At 39.9% G+C, this 7,270-nt stretch overlaps 1 long non-coding RNA gene across 1 annotated transcript; it reads left to right on the top strand.

Moving 5' to 3' along the window:
• Positions 1–6,497: 6,497 nt before the first annotated feature.
• Positions 6,498–7,069, top strand: LOC120442629. Its single transcript, XR_005614830.1, has 3 exons — positions 6,498–6,590; positions 6,664–6,755; positions 6,838–7,069. It is a non-coding gene; the product is annotated as an uncharacterized LOC120442629 (long non-coding RNA).
• Positions 7,070–7,270: the final 201 nt, after the last annotated feature.

Consider the following 7,270-nt stretch of genomic DNA (forward strand, 5'->3'; position numbering starts at 1 on the left):
TTTTAAAAGCCGTATTTGATAGCTTGCTGCGAGACCTCACACCGTGCACATCTACTGCGGGTGTGGTGCCTGTTATCGGACCCGGAGTTAGTAACATCCCCCAAGAACCCGAAGAGTAAAGTCCTGGCCCCTAGCCCTGTCAGTGTAGCAGAAATGATGAGGATGATGATGGCAGCAGCAGCCGTTCTTCTCTGCGTGAGTAGCTTAATGTTGTTCGTGTGTAATTAACGTTGAGTAGGTTAACCACATTATTACATTAATGCATGTAAGATGAACTAGCAAACACTGTCGTAGTTACATGCGGCTGTCTTCTTGTTTGATGGCAGATGCTCCCTTCACCCTGGCCAAAAAGGCTAAAATGACCAAAGAAAAAGTGGGAAACAGTTAAACATGAGAGGTTTTTGGACAAAGTTTGTGTTTTTTCCATTGTTTAAGCACTGCTTCCAGCCAAGAGCCATACCATATATGCCCTATAGCTGCAGAAAAGGCTAACATTGTTATCTTTTTACAAAAAACGGCTAAACGTGAGAGGTGTTTGGACAAGTATCAGTATCAGATAAAACCTAAACGATACCCATCCCTAGTTGCCGGATACACAATGGATTGCTTGTCGCGTGCCTGGGAACTATCTCAATGGAGGACGTTAAAGACATCTAACCATTTGGAACCATGATGACAGGGTGAAAATGACTCCAAGGTTCCTCACAGTGTTACTGGAGGCCAAGGTAATGCCATCCAGAGTAAGAATCTGCTTAGATACCATATTTCTAAGATTTTCAGGGCCGAGTACAATAACCTCAGTTTGATCTGAATTAAGAAGCAGAAAGTTAGCGGCCATCCAGGTCTTTATGTCTTTAAGACATTCCTGCAGTTTAACTCATTGGTGTGTGTTACCTGGCTTCATGGACAGATAGAGCTGCGTGTCATCTGCATAGCAGTGAAAATGTATACTATGTCTTCTAATGATGCTGCCTAAGGGAAGCATGTATAATGTAAACAGAATTGGTCCTAGCACTGAACCCTGTGGAACTCCATAATTGACCTCAGTGTGTGAAGAGGACTCTCCATTTACATGAACAAATTGGAGTCTATTAGAGAGAGACTGAGGAGGAGCTTCTTCCCGCAGGCGATACGGTCTCTCAATCATCACACCACCACATAGAACGGACCCACACATATGGTTCTTACACACACACACTGGACAGTCTGGACTTTGTTTACACTTAATCACTTTAAGCATATTTGCACTGCACAAGACACCTACAATGTGGTTTGCACAACACTGGACATTATATTTCTCCATTTCCATTTAATACTTGTAAAATGCTGCTGTTATTGTATATATATTTATATTTCTTCATACATTCTTATATATTTCTATACTGTGTATTGTGTATTTTGCTGTACAGTTATTTTATTTTAAACTTTAATTCATACATATTTTATCTATTCCTTCCCAGCTAAATTTACCCTTCATTCTAATTTGTGTTGTACAGTTATTTTATTTTATTTTCAACAAATTCATATATATATTTTATTTTATTCCTTCCTAGTTAAATTTACCCTTTTTAATTTTCATATTTATTTCCTATCTTATTCATAGCCTTTTCTTTTTTCCTTAGGTCACGAGCAGTTGTGTAAGCATTTCACTGCATATCGTACTGTGTATGACTGTGTATGTGACAAATAAAATTTGAATTTGAATTTGAGATATGATACAAACCACTGCAGTGCCGTACCTGTAATACCTACAGCATGTTCTAATCACTCTAATAGGATATTATGGTCGATGGTGTTGAAAACTGATTACATTTAAGACTGAAGAATTAATTAATGGCAGGACTTCTTTGAGCAGTTTTGTAGGAATGGGGTCTAAAAGACACGTTGATGGTTTGGAGGAAGTAATTATTGAAGTTAACTCAGAAAGATCAATTGGAGAAAAACAGTAACTTAACATCGATGGTACTAAAAGTAGCTGTAGATAATATTACATCTGTGGGATGATTATTGGTCATTTTTTCTCTAATGATAAAAATTCTATTTGTGAAGAAGTTCATGAAGTCATTACTAGTTAACGTTAAAGGGATGGTTGGCTCAACAGAGAGAGAGAGTACGATCGTGCACTGTAGATTCTGAATCATTGCGACGCATCGTAGAAAAAATGCCGACTAAAAGTGGTGACAAGCTGCCCCAGAGAAAGAAATTGGTAGGATACCCTGAGAGAAAATACGACCAAATGAAATCTAACTTGAAGGCTACACTCGAAGAGGTAAACTTTGTTTCCACCACTGCTGGCATCTGGACGGTAAATAATAAATGTTTTATGGGTCTCCACTTTACAGCGCAACAAGGCTGCCCTAGCATGCAAGAGAATTAGAGGCAGCCATACCGATGATGTAATTAGAGCAGAGATTGAAGAAATCCATTTATCATATGGACTAAAAGCTAAAGTTGTTGCCACTGTAACGGATAATGCATCCAATTTTGCCAACGCATTCAGAGTATGTCAGCTCTGTGATCTGGAGTCTGAATCTGAAAATGACGAAGGTGATGATGAGGAACCGACTTTTACTAATGTAATAGAAGCTCAACCGCATCTGGTGATGCACAGTTTAGCCTCCCTCCATACTACAGATGTGCATCCTACACAATTAACCTGATTCCAACAAGCGATCTTGATAAACATCTAAATTCCTGTGCAGACACCAAGGCCAAGACGGGTAGGAGTAGCATTGCAAAATGTTCTGCTCTTTGGACTAAAGCAAGTCGGTCAACATTAGCCTCTGAACAGGTGCAGGAAGCTAAGGGTACTCACATCCACAAGGTGGAATTCCCTGTATGAGGCCATTTCCAGAATATCACAATTCCCTTGAATGAATTTATGGACACTGGGGGTCTGCCTGTCATAAAAGGAGACAGGAAGCTACAGTTGGGGGATGCTGATGCTTGTCCCTGAATGTAATAAAAGTGCATAATTGTCATAACTTAGAAGTAGGTTTGCAGAAGACTCTCCACATGCTTAGCTGTAAAAGTAAGACAACAAGAGGATAATGGCCCAGTGGATGCAGAGTGGGGGTCTCAGTGCTTGTAATCTGTTAACTATGTTTTGTAGAGGAATTTGGTGTAGCTTGGGTGAGGGGAGATGGCCCTCTTTATGACTGGCAGGAAGTCACATATATAGAGACACACACACTCACTCACGTGCACTCACACCTACGCACAGGTACGCGCACACACATTCACTCACGTGCTCGCGCATACATACACAAACACAGAGTTTATAACACACCATGTGGGTTTTATGATGGGGTCGCTTCTATAAAACTGGTTGTAACAAAGAAGTGAAGATCTGCAGAGGGACACCGGCCTGGCACATCTCCCCTTCTAGAAGATGCATGCATAACTGAAGATGAATTAAGGTTTTATGAAATGACTACTGAGTCCAGTGCCGTCTCTGGATGCCCGAGGAATAAAAAGAACCGGGGTGAAACTGCTTTACCGAACAAGTCCTAAAGAAAACAATAAAACGCAGGTCTTTTTCAGGGTTGCCACAAAATGAAACTGAATTAACAGCCTAAATGTAGCATGCAATAGCATTTTCTGTTTTGGTAATCTCATTATTACTCCTCTCTTTCACGGTACTGGTAATGATTTGTTTTGTTATTGGTTTATTGATTGTCATTGCTTGTTGTGAAGGCGACAGGTTCAGCAGAGAAAGGAGCAGGTAGGTATGAGATGAGTTCTTCTCTTCTTCATCATCATCATCATGTACAGGAGACGCAGGTAACACAGGCGGTTTCCTCTTTTGCTGAGTAAGTATTTCCTTTTCAGAGGGTGGTAAATACCCACATGCAGTAGGAGGTCTCGGAGGTTCTCAGGGGCTTGTTTTGGCCTTCAGGTCTGACCGTATACACAGGAAGATTGACGGCTTTCTTTACTACAATGGACACAGATGATTCCCATTTATCTGCAAGTTTGTGTTTCACCTTTTACCCGCACATTCTGATGCGAGATCAATCAACTGCAGACCAGAAAACAAACGACGGAGGCTCCAGAAAAGTGCAATCAAACGATGAGTTTATTAACACAGGAGAAGAAATATCAGCATGAGTCTTCTGACAAAAATACACTGAATGCTGGTTTTATAGCATAGAGGATTTACGCCCCCACGTACGTCAATTACAGGTCAAAAATACATTGTTTACAGACAAGGGTACATCTTGTACATCTTAATAACTATAAACGGACATATAACTTCTCTTTTCTATAACACTTGCCTTTTAAGGTAATAACCTTCAAGCTTCAGGGTCTCTAAGGGCTAATTATTGACCCTCGTCATCAATCACTAAGTAAACTAAAGTGCAGCAGGTCTCAAAGAGAAGCAGAAGACACTTGGGCCTTCGCTCAGGCCTGTTGCTAGATTTATGTGTATTGTAAGCATGCATGCAATCAACCTGCTATGTTCTCATCTTCCCTCAACATGTATCACCTGGAAACTCTCACCAGTGAAGCTTAAAACCCTCTTGGACGGAACATCAACTCTAAACAAGCACAGATATGCAATGTGTATAAAATGAACTAAACCTGTGACTAGAAAGGTCACTGTGATGACAAACATCTTCAATACAATATGAACCCTGTAAGAAATATTACTGATAAAATAATGCTGTAAAACATGTTATTAATGCATTTATCATAAGGCAGATTATATGGTAGCAATAAAAGAACTTCTGAATCTTAACAATTCCTCACCATAACTCTGTCTCCAACATTCAGCTGTGAAGCAGTGACATTCTTATCACATCTGGTTTTGTTATGTTTCATCACCTTTTCAGAGTTTTCGATGGCCAGCTTGTAACTTTCTTCCAGGTGGAAGCATTACACATGTCCAATACAGCATAGTTCTTTGGAGTGACACCAGTACAGCAAACAAGATCCAAAATATGTCCTTTGGAGTGTGTAGGAAACGTCCATATATTGGTGTAAGCCAAAATTGTCCAGACAGGATATAAAATCTCTTGTGGATGAATTCGATGTTCTGTCCATGTGGATGTTAAAATCACACAGCAGTAGTATGGAGTGGAGATAAGAGTAGGATTTCAGTGAGAAAGATTTGTTTAGGTGGACGGTAAACAGCAACTAATACTGTGGTATTAGTTACATCATATAACTATCCATCATAGTTATATGATGGATTACGCAGAAAAAATAGAAGTGGGCTGAAAGGTCTATTGCGTTATTACCTATTCAGTTTGTGTATCATGTTTTTGAAAAGTAACTAAGTAACTAATTACTTTTTAAAATAAATAATCAGTAAAGTGTTGTGATTAAATCTTTGGAGAAGTAATCAGTAACTAATTACTTTTTTCAAGTAACTTGACCAACACTGGTCTTATCTCAGTGTCTCTGCACCCTCCTGGCCTCTGATGGCCCTCAAGCTTTGTTGCAGGCTCAGTCTCTATTCTGCCTTTGCTCTCTGGACCTCTGTTTTCTCACTTATCGTCATTGCCGCTGGGATTCTGTTCTGCTGTGATGGGCCGCTGGTGTCTAACCACCAAATACCTCAAATTAAATTCTGTACTTAAATAAATCATGTTCAATTCCTTCTAATGATCTCTCTGCACTGAACTGTAAGCAACATTAATGATGATGATGATACACCTCTCCATACATGGATTAATTTTTCAGCTTCAGTTTATTGATTCTTTGGATCTTTCAGAGCTGCAAAGCACCTTAAGTGTCACGGCAACATAAAGGTAAATCTGGAGTATTATTATTCAACAGTAAGACGATTACATGACTGACGATGTTGACCAATCACTCCTTTGAGCGGAACTATCGGTCACTGGTGTAAAGCTTGGATAAAAGAACCAAATAAATGTGAGCTATGGATAAGGGCAGGGCAGAGCCATTGCTGCAGGTGGGTTCAGGTATGTGGGCAGAGTCTACGTGGCAGGACCCTGTGCAGTCACTGAGGCAGTTCCGTCATGCTGGTTTGTGATGGTACCTGGCATCTAAACAACAAAAATATCAGTTATTAGACACTAAAATAATTTAAAGCTTATAAAGCTTTATTAATTTAGTCATAGGTCAGGTTTGCAGCAGGGGGACACTCTCAGCTAGTACTTAATGAATGCGAATGAAGCTAAACGGGTAAAATAAAGAATTCCACGTGCCTTTGGACAAAACATTTTGATTTTAATTTCCAGCCTGGATAAAACCACTCTTCTTCCTTCACTTTTTCTCCTAATTAAGATGATTTTTATCAGAATACACTAGCATGCTATTAATGCTTGCTGACTGGTAACATGGATTTAGGATGGGTCATCTTCCCTCGATGGCACCTGTCTGCAAACTGTAGCAGATGTTAGCAGTGTAATTAATTGTGTGACAGGTGAGACCTGAGTCTGGGAACCGCCCCTGGTAGGCGGAGCTGGTTTTTGTCCCTTTCATAAGCTCAGGTGTAGGCAATTAGGTGTTCTCTGGAGCAAACCTGCAGCTGTGAGTGCTTGGTCCAAGCTGGGCAAGTTGGCACTTTTAACTTCTTTTATGAAAGCTTGATGCGGGCCCCCTAGCCTTCTGTTAGAACGGTAGGTCATAGAAAATGTACCACTTGATTTCTGGCTGTTTGGCAGAGATTTAAAGTTATTTGCACCCTTGTAGGTGGGAAACATTGCGTTCCTGTGAGAAACGTGTAGTGGACTCCACCGCCACTGACCAATATTTATTAGGGTGTGACGTGAACTTGTGGACAGGTAACTAAAACAATACAGTTGGAGGGATACTCGTGCTGTGTTTTACTGTCCAGTGTAAGTCATCTCCCGCTTTCATTTACAGAGTACCGAGCTGCTGCTTTGCCGGGTGGATTTCTGGCTGTGGGCAAAGGACCCGACACATCACTGTATTTTAATTTGTTTTAACCTGGTGTGACTCAACAGATTGTGGCAGCTGTTGAGTTTGTTTGCCTTATTTGTTTTATTTTTTATTTTATTATATTGTTGTGTATCAGTAGACACCGCAGATATTGATTGTCTTTTAGTGTTTTACCTTTTTTTTTTCTTTTTCTTTTTTTTTTTTCCTTTTTTATTACTTAGTTTTTAATAAAGGTTTTACATAAAGGAAAACAACAAACAACCAAAAACAACAATAACCAAACAAGCAGTCGACTGAAAAGCACAGCTTTTTCCCACAAAGCAATTCTGGTAGTGAGAACATGACTTTATATTCATGAATTGACAGCACATCTACAGATGTAAGAGCAGCCTAGGAG

Source organism: Oreochromis aureus, linkage group 11 (assembly GCF_013358895.1).
Source record: "Oreochromis aureus strain Israel breed Guangdong linkage group 11, ZZ_aureus, whole genome shotgun sequence".
NCBI classification, from domain to species: Eukaryota; Metazoa; Chordata; class Actinopteri; order Cichliformes; family Cichlidae; genus Oreochromis; species Oreochromis aureus.